The 12,539-nt window shown below is 38.6% G+C and overlaps 1 protein-coding gene across 2 annotated transcripts in view; it reads left to right on the top strand.

Moving 5' to 3' along the window:
* The first annotated feature begins 35 nt into the window (after nt 1-35).
* Nucleotides 36-12,539, top strand: part of ANKRD46 (ankyrin repeat domain 46) — a 28,697-nt gene continuing 16,193 nt past the window's right edge. Inside the window, exon 1 of one of the 2 annotated variants that reach the window (XM_016129777.2) lies at nt 36-166. The gene's annotated coding sequence lies outside the window, so the exon portion shown is untranslated. Of the gene's footprint in view, nt 167-345; nt 369-12,539 lie in introns of those variants that run through there. The other variant, XM_036232903.1, reaches the window with a different exon arrangement.

Below are 12,539 nucleotides of genomic sequence, written 5' to 3'. Positions count from 1 at the left end.
CGGGCAGCCCGCCTCCAGGGGGCGCGCCGGCCGCTGCGGCGCGAGGCCGCTCTGGCCCAGTTGGGGGCTCAGCGTGGCTCTGTGGCCGGCTTCTCGCCCCCGCGCGTCGTCGCCGCGGCTGCCAGGAAGGTGCAGCACCTGGCATCTCTGCTCGACCGGGTCGAAGGTACCTGGGACGGGGCCCGTGGACACGCGCTGAGCGGAAGCCACTGACACCTCCCCCGCCGGCCCGCGAAGCACCGGAGAGCCCGGCCCGCGGCCTGGCCGGGGGCCGTGAGGGGCGAGGCCGCGCGGCCTTCGTGCACCTACGCGGCGGCCGGAGGGAGCCGGGCGGGTCGTCGCGGGTCCGGGCAGGGAATGTGCTGCACGTGAGGGCTGGGAATGGCCTGCGGGGCGTCTCGTTTGCTTTTGCGGGTCGTGGCCGTGGTTGTGCGCGCGAGAGTGTCACCCTAGATTTGCCCACCGCGGCGGGCGAGACTGGGGCTGGGTGCGCTCGCGGTTAATCGGGAGGTGTGATGTCCGAGCCGAAGCCATAGCCCGCCTCTGGTCATTAGGCCTGACGAACCGTGTGCTTTTGTCGCATTAGCACAGAGTACGTGGCCGATTATAAGGGACCCGCAGTCTAGGCGTAAACGCTGTTGAGATGGAAGCGAACTGCGGGAATGGCACCAGGCTCCCAGGGTGCCTGCGTTCAAAGGCAGCACTCGCCCGTTACTATTGCGGGTTGTTAACTCTCCATGTTTTCCAACACAGTGCTCTGCCGGGGGAAAAAGACTTTTTTTTTTTCTCCCCCAAAACGTTCCACAATTTCAGAATATAAACATAATGAAGTAAAGAATATACCGTTGAAAGCAACGCTTCTCATTCCTTGAAAAATGGTGGTGCCAAGGAGGTCCTAGCTTGAGCTGTAATATCAATGGTGTAGGGATTACGTTATGGTAGTAGCTAGCTTCAGTGCTTACTGTGTGTCAGACATTGTGCTGAATGCTTTAAACACCTGGTAACTTTATTTACTCTTAAAGCAATCTTATGATTTTCATTTTACAGATAAAAACTAAGGCACAGAGTCTAAATTAATTTGTTCTAGGTCACACAGCTAACAGAGTGTGAACTTTGAGCCTCTTCTCCCTTACGCTAGTGTCCCTGCTTCTGATAATGATCCAAACATGTTACTATAAGATATTTTTGTTTTTTTTTTAATTTGATTTGTAGCTTGAACTGATTTCTGGTTATATGCAAGAGCCGTATACCAACTCCTTTTTAGTTTTTAGTTTAAAGGAAATTTAATGAGAAAAATGTTTGCTCATGAAGGATTATAGTGATAATGAAGTTAGACTTTGGACTAGCGCCCTCACCACTCTGATAGTTTCATTTGTAATATAGATGGGTTTTATTTGGTTGTAAACAAGCTTCATTTCTTTCTTTGTGTTTCAATACTAGTTTTAATGAGTTTACTTTGCTTTGCAATATTTTGACAGTAGTGCTGAAATGAAAATTTTTTCGATGACAGAACGTTAATATTTTACAAGATGTGACGGCATTGGAGAGAGTAAAGAAAAGAGGAATGAAGAGATTTTTTGGCATGTTATTTAGAGCAAATTGAGTTACTATGGAAGATAAAAATTTCACAATTTTTATCAGTGTCAGAAGAGAAATCATATTTCCTGTTGTGGAAAGAGGTTGGATATTATAGTGTCCTAAATCTCTTAGCCTTATCACAAGTTGAGAGTTTGCATATTAAAAAAAAAAAAAACAAAGTTGGAATGTTCAGCATCTGTATAGCAAATGTATTTTGAGTGCCTTCCATGTCTGGGCACTCTTCTGGGCTCTGGGGATGCAGGCGTGAACAACACAGGACAAAATCCTTGTCCTCTTGGAGCTAACAACATTCCACTGGAGGAAGGTAGGGTTGAAGACAAAAAACAAAATAATTTTTACAAATTAAAATATATCCAGTCAGATAGTAAAAGTTGCCAAGAAGAAAATAAAGCAGTGAAGGGGGGTAGGGAACAAACACTAGGGATGGAGCAGATGTAATTTTAAAGTAGGGAACAGTGTCATGGAGAAGACTATTGAGCAAAACCTGAAGAGTGCAGGATAGCCATACAGCTGCCTCTGGAAAGAGTACATATAGAGCAGAGGCAACTGCAAAAACCCAGAAACTGCCAGTCTTAGTGGAGGACTGGCAGTGAGGTCAGAAAGTTTGAGCAGAGAAGGGATGGAAGGGTGGGGTCTGAGAGCTAACTGGTCCTGGTAAAGACTTTAGTTTTTACTCTGAGCGAAGAAGGTGGTTGGAGAGTTTTGAGGGGAAGAGTCAGAGGATTTGACTTAATATTTTTAAAGGCTTAGTCTTGGTGCTGCATTTAGAATCAACTGTAGAGGCAAGGATGGAAACAGGGAGACCAGTTCGGAGGTTGGTAATCCAGGTGAGAGGTGGTTGGGGTTTAGGACTAGGTGGCAGCAATAAGTAGTAAGAAGCCGTCATTTTATATAGCTGACAGAATTTGCTGATGGATTGGATGCGGAGTATGAGAGTAAAAGAGTGAAGCATGACTTCAAGCCTCTGGCCTGAGCTGTTAGGAGGATGGAGTTGCTGTTTACTGAGATGAGGAAGTTTTAAAGGAGGAGCGGTATGGAGGGGTGGCTAGAGCAGGAATTAAGAATTTTATTTTAGACATGTCAGGCTTGAGATGCCAGTTCACGTGGGGTTATATGAGGCTGGAGTTCAAGGAAAAGTTCCAATAGATGTGTGAAAAGATGCTCAATATCACTAGAAAGTTGCAAATTAAACCATAACATGCTTTCACTTTACCTGTTAGAATGGCTGTCATCAATACATTGACAAACAAGTCTTGATGAGCATGTGGAGGAAAGAGAACCCATGTGCTCTGTTGGTAGGATTGCAAATTGGTGAAGCCACTATAGAAAACAGTATGGAGGTTCCTCACAAAATTTAAAATAGAATTACTTTAAGACCCAGCAATTACGCTTCCGGGTATTTATCCAAAGAAATCCAAAGCACTAAGTCAGAAAGATATATGCACCCCTATGTTCATTGCAGCGTTATTTACAATAGCCAAGATATGGAAGCAACCTAAGTGCCCATCAGCAGATGATTGGATGAAGAAGTAGTATGTATATACAATGGATAGGTGGACCTAGAGAGTATTATTCTAAGAGAAATAAGTCAGAGAAAGTCGAAGACCATAGGATCTCACTTATATGTGGAATCTAAAAAAAAATAAATAAATAAAACAAACTGACTTATAGAGAGAACAAACTGATGGTTGCCAGAGGGGAGAGGAGTTCCAGAGCTGGGTGAGAAGGGTGAAGGGATTAAGAGGTATAAGTTGGTAGTTATAAAATAGTTGCAGAGATGTAAAATACAGCATGGGAATATAATCAATAATATTGTAATATTTTTATTAATTATTTGTCCGTCACCTCACATAGTTACCTTTGTGCATGGTGAGAACACTTAAGATCCACTTAGCAAATTTCAGGTATATAATACAGTATTATTAACTCTAATCACCATGCTGTACATTAGCTTCTTGGAGCTTACTCATCTTATAATTGAAAGTTTGTACACTTTGACCAACATCTGCCCATTTCTTTTAACCCTCAGTCCCTGGCAACCAATGTTCTACTTTGTGGTTCTATGAGTTAAACTTTTTTTAGATTCCACATATAAGTGAGACCATACAGTATTTGTCTTTCTGTGTCTGGCTTATTTCACTTAGCATAATAACCTCCAGGTTCATCCACATCACTGCAAATAGAAGTGTTTCGTTTTTATGCCTGAATATTATTCCACTTTACATATATACCATATTTTCTTTATTATTTATCTGTTGATGGACACTGAGGTTGTTTCCATATCTTGACTATTTTGAGTAATACTGCAACGAACAGCAGAAATCTTTTTTGAGGTAGTGATTTCCTTTCCTTTGGATATGCAGGGGAAACTTGTTCTCTTTTTTTTTCTTTCAGTGCAGTGCTGTCTGGTTGTTCTGAAGCTTCTCTTTGTTCACTAGGATTGTTAGCACTTCCTCTAAAGCAGTGTTTTAGAAACCTTAATTAATTCAACCTCTGACTTATTCATCTTTGATAGCTTGTCCAATTTGTTGGCGTATAATTGTAGTAGTCTCTTATGATCTTTTGTATTTCTGTAGTATCAGTTGTAACTTCTCTTTCAATTCTGATGTTAATTATTTGAGCCCTCTCCTTTTTTCTTGGTTAGTCTACCTAAACGTTTGTCATAGACACAGAGAACAGATGGATGGTTACCACAGAGGTTGGAAGTTGGGAGGTAGGCGAGAGAGCGAAAGGGGTGAACGGAGTCAGTTGTACATGGTGGTGAATGGATAGTACCTAGACTTTTAGGAATAATCACTTTGTAGAGTATTTAGATATTGAATTATAATGTTGTATATCTGAAACTTAAATAATATATATAAAAAAAGTCCTGAGTATGAAATCGTTAGGACAGTTTTATCTAGGCATTTTAACTTTGGTGGCATTTTTAGTCCTAATGCCAGTCAGTTTTTCCAATAGCCAGATGGCGCTGCTTCTTTCATTTAAATGTCTCTCAGCCACTTCCCCATTTTTTGGTTGTATTTTGCTTGTTGACTATTATACTGACTTCTTTCTTGAAAACAAAAACTGGTATTTGACTATAAAAGAGTTTTCTCATGGCAAGCTTATTTTTATCTCACTTTTTTCTTCAGAGTATCCTTTCAACTTGTTCTTTAGGCTATCTTCTTGGTCAGTTCCTTGAATTTACCCAGCTCTCATTCAGAGTCCAATGTCCTATGCTATTTGTTCCATTTAAATGTGAGATTTCTTAGGCCTTAATTCAGCTGCTCCTTGCAGAGTTAGATGTCATTGCACCCACCTTTGACCTTTGTCTTTTGCAGAAACATGTAACATAAGCAATATTTTTTTTCTTCTTAGGAAGAAGTGATAGGTACATATAACAGTAGGTGTCAAGTAGTAATGACCACTTTAAGTTCTTTGTCATTTGAATATTTGACTCTAAGTAATAGAAAACCAATTTAAACTGTCTTAATAAAAAGGGGACTTTATTGATACTGTGTTTGGAAAGTCCAGAGTTAGTATGAGCTTCAGATGAGGTTTAATCTAGGCGTGGCTCTTTTCTCTGCCTCACTGTGTGCTTCCTCCCTGTGTGTGTGAGAGTGTGTGTGTGTATGCGTGTGTACATGCACCCATATATATATGAAATACATGTGAAAATGATGAAAGCAACTTTAAATGTCATGTTTATACCATAGTTTTAGGAAAAAAAGAATGTATTGCTCAAGCATTTCAAGCAAAGAGTCTTATTGGACTGGTTATATATCCATGTCTAAATAAATCACTATAGCTAGGGGAATATAAAGGTGTTACATAGCTTAAAATAATCAGGACTGACCCTTTCATAGCATATGGGCAGCAAAGCATGATAGTGTTGGGTACTAATGGGACCGAAAAATGTAGGATTGACTTCTAGGTAGACAGACAATCATGTCCATTACAGTGGCATTGGGCATCTGAGAGAATGAAAAATACATAGTTGGTTTTAGATCAAAATGGTATATTTAGTTCTTATTATAGTGTATGGCAATAATTAGTAAAATGTAAAAAGTGAAAACCAAAAGTATGTAGTCAGAACAATAAATAAGCTAAACATCTCCATACAATGGCACAAAATGATAAGTGGAGCTATAACTATTCTGGAAATAGGTAGTAGTGGCTGAGAATGTCGCTTTTGCAGGGTAATGAAGAGTAAAAGTGCTCCACACAGGGCAGAAGAGAGGAGTAAGGTTATGGCTGAAAGTCAGGGCCATGGTTAGATACCCTCCGCATAAAAGGAGGCCTAATAAAACTGCTCTGACTGCTGCCAGAATCTAATGGCATAAAGAAGCTGGACCAGGCACGGTGGGAGGGCACACAGTTTCCTAGTCAGAAACTGAACCAAACTTTGGCTCAATGACTGGATCTGAGTGATAGCCCCATTATCACATAGAGACAAGAGTTTAAACTTACCTTGTGTAAGACCTAGTTCTGAATTGCACTCCCAGGTGGCAGGGCCAGGGAACTGTATGAGGGAGTAAGCATGGGGGGAGGAGGAATGGAGAACAAAAACAATTCTCTCTCCCGAAATAAATTTGCAGCAAAATTCTAAAATGAATATAAAAGGAAAAAAACTCATCCAATAATATTAGCATTAGAACATGAATTCAGTCCTGGCGTGAATAATTTTAAGAAACCATTTACCAAACAAAGACTTTAAAGTGTGTGCGCTCAAAGAGAAAAAGGACTCACATTTATTAAAAATGAACAGTAAATTATGAAACAAAAAGCTAAAACAGTAGATATGAAGAACCAATTAGAATTCTTAGAAATGAAAAGTACAATTTGAGATTAAGAAAAACAAGTATGATAAGCTTGTGGACCCAATCCAGCCAGAGAAGGTAAGTGAAGCAGTGGTCCCTTTTTGGCACCAGCAACCGGTGCTCCTATGAGGATCTTATGCATGATGATCCGAGGCGGAGCTGAGGTGGTGATGCTAGCACTGGAGAGCAGATGCAAATACCGATGAAGCTTCACTTACTCAGCGCTCACCTCCTGCAATGCAGCCCTGATCCTAACAGGCCATAGACTGGTACGGTTGCAGCCAGTGGGGTTTAGGAACCCCTGAATTAGAAGATAGTGCTGAGAACTGCACCTGGAATGTAGCAGAGAAAAGCATTTTTTTTTTTTTAAAGAAAAAGACAGATTGATGCTCAAGTTTCCAAATACATCTAATAGGAAGATATGGTTGAACAGCAATGTTTGAAGAGATATTGAAGAGAACTGTCCAGAATTCAAGAAAGACATGAGTGCTTAGATTATAAATACACACTGAATTCCAAGCAGGATAAATAAATCTTCCTAAATAGATCTCAGTGAAACTGTAGAACATTACAGATAAAGTGAAAACTTTGAAACTAAAATCAAAAACAAAAACAAAAATCATCCCTTACATAAGGATAACAATTAAATTGAAGCAGACATCTCCCAGCCATAACAGATGCTGGGAAACAGCAGAGCGATAGCTTCAAAGTGCTGAGGGAAAGTAACTGGCAACTACAACCATATAATCAGTAAAGTCAAAAGCCATTTTTAAATATGCAAAGACAAAAGAGTTTATTACTCACCAAAAGAACTAAAGGATAAACTTCAGCCAGAGGAGTAAATCTGGAGGCGAGGCATGAATTTTTTTTTTTTTTTAAAGAGCAATCTGATTGATAAAATGTTGATATATTTAATTTTTTTTTTTAAGTTTTAGAATTGGGGGTTGGTATTTTTTAAAGGTAAAGCTAAACTATAGACAACATTTATGAAATGGAGTGTTCTATGGGGGGTATAGCATGTGCTGGGCATTGTGTTCACAATATAATTTCTGGATAATTTTAGACGTTAAGAAAAATTATTAGCATGTATGTCAAAAATTAAAAATAAGCCCTTGAAAAAATATATAATTAATAGTTTTTAAGTCAATACAGAAGAACACGGAGAATATAGAGAAAAATATAATAATGCAGGAGATGATAGAAAAGAAACAAAAAAAAATGATAAACATCAAACACAAAGTAGGATGGTGGAAATAAGTCCAAATAGGTCAAAAGTCATATAAATATAATTTGATTAAATTCACCTGTGGGAAAAAAATCTTCAAACAGTTTAAAAGCAATGTGTTTCCTGCTCTTTATAAGATACACACCTAAAAGCCACAAAGAAAGGGTGAAATAAAAAAAAAATCCCCCCAAAATTATAACCATTGAAAGCTAGTATAATATCATTAATGTCAAATGTTAAAGCAAGGAGCATTAATAAGAATAAAGAAGCACACCAATAAAAGCAGTACTCTTCCAAAAAGCTAGAGCAGTTATGAATAATGTGCACCGAAACGATCTCGAATGTAACCCAGAATTTCATAGAATTACAGAATGATAAATCCACAATCATGGTGAATAGGAATTTTTTCAGAAACCAATATATCAGATGGCAAAAAATTAGGATATAGAACATTTTCTCAACAAACTAACATTTGATCAAATGAATTTATATTTATAATTTAGACTCTTGTCTTCAACTAATAGTTTATACATTCTTTTCAGATACACATTAAAAGACACCAAAAGAAAGTCTGTAAATTTTGATAAATCTTTATCCTAGATACTGTATTCTTTTACCACAATGATAATAAATTAGAAATTAACAAAAAGTTTTTCAAATACCACGTTAGGGTGTTTAAAATGCCCTTCTATATAATGTTAAAGAACATCACAGAAATTATATAATATTTAAACAACGGTGTAAAATACTATATGTATGGAAACCAAGGGGGCCAGTTAACTTATTACTTCAATGTAAATTTATAGCTTTAAACACATTTGTCAAATGTATTAAAAGTATTAAAAGTAAGTTAAAGATGTAAATCAAGAAGGTAAAAAACTGCATATAAAACTTAAAGTAGAAAAAAGAAATGGAACAACAGAAAATAACAATGGAGAAACCTGAAGCAGTTAAACAACAGAACTGTTTCTTAAAAAAACTAACAGGCAAACTTCTACCAATAATGATCAAGGGAAAAAAAAAACAAAACAAGCACAAATAATATCAGAAAGAATATGGATATAACATTTTTTAGTCATAAAAGTATATAATGAATAACTAAGCCAATATATTTGATAAGTAAGAAGTTTAAAATAACAGTGATTATTAAATAAGTCTGTGGCTCAGGAACTTGAAAGTGACTTAGCTGGGTCATTGTAGCTTCGTCTTTTAGACAAGATTTCAGCCAGAACTGCAGTCTTCTGAAGGCTTGACCGTTCTGGAGGAATTTTTCCAAGATGGCTCACTCGCACGACTACTGGTAGAAAGCTTCAGTTTCTTGCTGGCCACTGGCAAGAGGTCTCCTCAGTTGCTCATCAGATAGGCTTCTGTAATACTGCTTGGTGTCCTCATAACATGGCAACTGGCTTTCTTCAGAGCCAGCAATCATGAGAGCAAGGGAGAGGCTGCAATGTCTTTTATGACCTAATCTTGGAGGACACTTCTACCATATTCTATTTGTTAGAAATGGATTAGTAAACTCATACTCAAGGGGAGGGGATTTAAACTTCATCTTTTAAAGGGAGGCGTATCAAAGAATTTTTAATATTTTTAAAGTATCACACTGTAGTTATTTAAGCGATATGATTAATACATGGAAAATTCAAGAGAACCTATAGATATATTACTAGAACTAGTAAGAGTTCAACAAGGTTGTTTAATACAACACACATGCATTAATTTTATTCCCAGTATTAGTAATAACCAAATTAGAACCGTAATAATAATTTAAAAAAGACCCTAATCATAGCTGAAATAAAAGCAAATTATTTTCTTTTTTTCCTGGCTTTATTAAAATATACTACACAGTTGCACGTATTTACATCATACAATTCAATGAGTTTTTTTTTCAATTATAGTTGACATACAATAATATATCCATTTCAGTTGTACAGCCTAGTGATTAGAGCTCAGGTGATCACCCCACCAAATATAGTACCCCTTTTCCCCTTACATATTGATTACAATGTTATTAACCATCTTCCTTCTGTATGCTACACTCTACATCTCCATGTCTATTCTGCAGCTATCCATTTGTACTTCTTAATCTCTGTGCCCGTTTTTGCCATCCTCCTGAACCCCCCATCTAGTAGCCCTCTAAATAGTCTTTGTATCTATGAGTTTATTTCTATTTTCGTTGTTGTTTATTTTGTTCTTTAGATTCTACATGTATGTGAAATCATGCAATATTTGTCTTTCTCTTTCTGACCCATTTCATTCAGTGCAATACCCTCTAGGTCCATCAAGGCAGTATCTTTTCCCATCCCCTTCCTTTTAGTCTGTGTGTATCTTTTCATCTGAAGTGAGTCTCTTGTAAGCAGCATATGTAGGGGTCTTGTTTTCTTATCCATTCAGCCGCTCTGTCTTTTGGTTGGAGTACTTTATTCTTTTCCATTTGAGGTACTTGTTGATAGGTATGTACCATTCTTTATTCCTGTTTCATGTTTTTTTCTTCTTAAAGAAGTCCCTCCAACATTTACTGTAATACTGTCTTGGTGGTGATAAATTCCTTTGGCTTATTTTTGTCTGGGAAGCTGTTTATCTGTCCTCCAACTCTAAATGATAGCTTTGCTGGATAAAGTATTTTTGGTTGTAGACCCTAGGTTTTCATCACTTTGGATATTTTGTGCCAAGCCCTCCTGTCCTGCATAGTTTCTTTTGAGAAATCAGCTGCCAGTCTTATGGGTCTTCCCTTATAGGTAAGTAATTGCTTTTCTCTTGCTGGTTTTAAGATTCTCTCTTTGTATTTAACCTTTGGTATTTAAATTATGATGTGTCTTGGCATGAGCTTCTTTGGGTTCCTCTTTCCTGGGACTCTCTGAGCTTCCTGGGGTTGTATGTTTATTTCCTTCACCAGGTGAGGGAAGTTTTCCATCATTATTTCTTCAAATAGCTCTTCAATGTCTTGTTTTCCTTCAGGTACCCCAATGACACGATATTTTTACATTTAATTGTGTCCTGTAGGTGCCTTAAATTATTATTATAGTCTTGGCTTCTTTTATCTTGCCCTTCTGATTAAGCGTCTCTGGCTTCCCCATCCGCTATATTGGTGGTTCGATCCTTTTCTTTATTCACTCTGCTTATTCCATCTAATATGCTCTTCATCTCAGATAACCTGTTCTTCATTTCTGACTGGTTCCCTTTTATAATTTCCATTTCCATTTTTATGGTTTTTATCTTTCTTAAAGTTCTCACTGAATTCATCTACTTCCTCTAAGCATCTTTATAATCATGTTTTGAACTCTGCCTCTGTTAGATTGCTTGACTACATTATTCCTGGATCTCTGTTCTGTTCTCTCATACGGATTCTGCTTCATTGTCTTCCCATTTTGGCTGCCTTTCTGTGTCTGTTTCTATACACCAAGCAAAGCTCCTAAGTCTTCCAATCTTATTAGTGTGTCTGTGTGTGGTAGGTGTCCAGCGGCACAGTCCTGAGAGGGGTTCAGCTGCAGGCCAAGTTTATCCCCAGCCTGAGCCTCTCCAGGCCATCTGTTAAGATTCATCAAGCAATCCACAGGTGCTGTGCTTATAGTTGTCTCAAGAAACTACACCAGAAACTGAGGCCAGCTGCCACCAGTTTTAGTCCTTTCTGCTCAACAGGGAGCACCTGATTCCAACAGTACACCTGAATGTGGCTTAGGTGGGGCCTTGAGTTGGGGGAGACAGAGTTTCAGGGAATCCTCTGGATGGAGTGACCTCTGTTATCCAGTTTGATGATTTCTCAGCTCTGGGGGTGGGTGCTGAGTCTGCGCACTGGGAGAGGGGAGAGCTCAACAGAGGAGCAATAGATAATACTGGCACTTCCGTCTGGGAGAGATCTCGCCTCAGGCCCTCCAGCAACTTAGTGTCCTCCTGTAAGTCCCTGACCACCACCGCCCCCCCCCCCACCCCCGCCCCGGCACGGTGCTCAGAGCAAGCAGATCTGTCACCGTTAAAGTCCACTCGCAGACATGGCCCCTTAAGAGGTGTCTGCAGCTACCGCAGCCTCGGTCCCACACCGGGCAGCCTCGTGTCCTCGCCTCAACCTACCTCCTCCCGTTGCAGGGCGCTTTCTTAGTTCTCTCCCTAGTTGTGCTTCTGTTCGTCTAGATCGCAGACGACTTCCCTTGCTGTGTGCGCTGTGTTTCTGTCACAACTTTGATTCGGTCACAAGATGAATGAACAGAGCCTCTATCATCTACACCATTTTGTCCCGTCTCCCATAATTCTTATATTTTTAAGTGACACCAAATAAATGAACGTCATGTTTGTAGCACTTTAGTTCTATGTAAATGAAATCTGCTAAGATGGGTTCAATGAGGCTAAGATTTCGGAATAGGCCTGGAATCATTTAGCTATTAATTTGGTTGGTAAACTCTTTTTAAAGGGAAAATTGAGCTTCCCAACTCTGAATTTTCACAAATTCAGAGCTAGTGAGAATTATAGTGATAAGTAATTGTGAAATTAAAGAGAAACTTCAGTGACTCACGTCTGGCTTTACCTATTCTAGATGCTAAAGTTGCACTTGAAGCCCAGGTAGCCCACAAGGTGGCACCATTAGACCATATAAATGAAGTGCTACTGTAGCTATAAAAAACTGATTAAAAAAAAGTTAACATTTTACAGTAGTAATATTTGTACATGAAAGACTTCAAATTGATCTCCAGTGCTTATTTAATGTTTTTATTATATAATTACAAATTATAAACTGGAAACTTCCAATGGGAGGAAGTTCCTTGCTAAGAATTTTAAACATGGTAGAAATAAACAGTAAAGATTTTGGAAAATTCTGAAAAACATTAGAATAAAGTAAAATATCCAAGAAGGCCAATCAGTTTTGATTTATTTTAAGCCACTATCTTTCTAAAAGTTGAATTGTAACTAAATTTTAATAATGG

This window comes from Rousettus aegyptiacus, unplaced genomic scaffold, assembly GCF_014176215.1.
Source record: "Rousettus aegyptiacus isolate mRouAeg1 unplaced genomic scaffold, mRouAeg1.p scaffold_m13_p_15, whole genome shotgun sequence".
Taxonomy (NCBI): domain Eukaryota; kingdom Metazoa; phylum Chordata; class Mammalia; order Chiroptera; family Pteropodidae; genus Rousettus; species Rousettus aegyptiacus.
The sequence above is the reverse complement of the archived record's forward strand: the minus strand, read 5'-3'. Positions and strand labels throughout refer to the sequence as shown.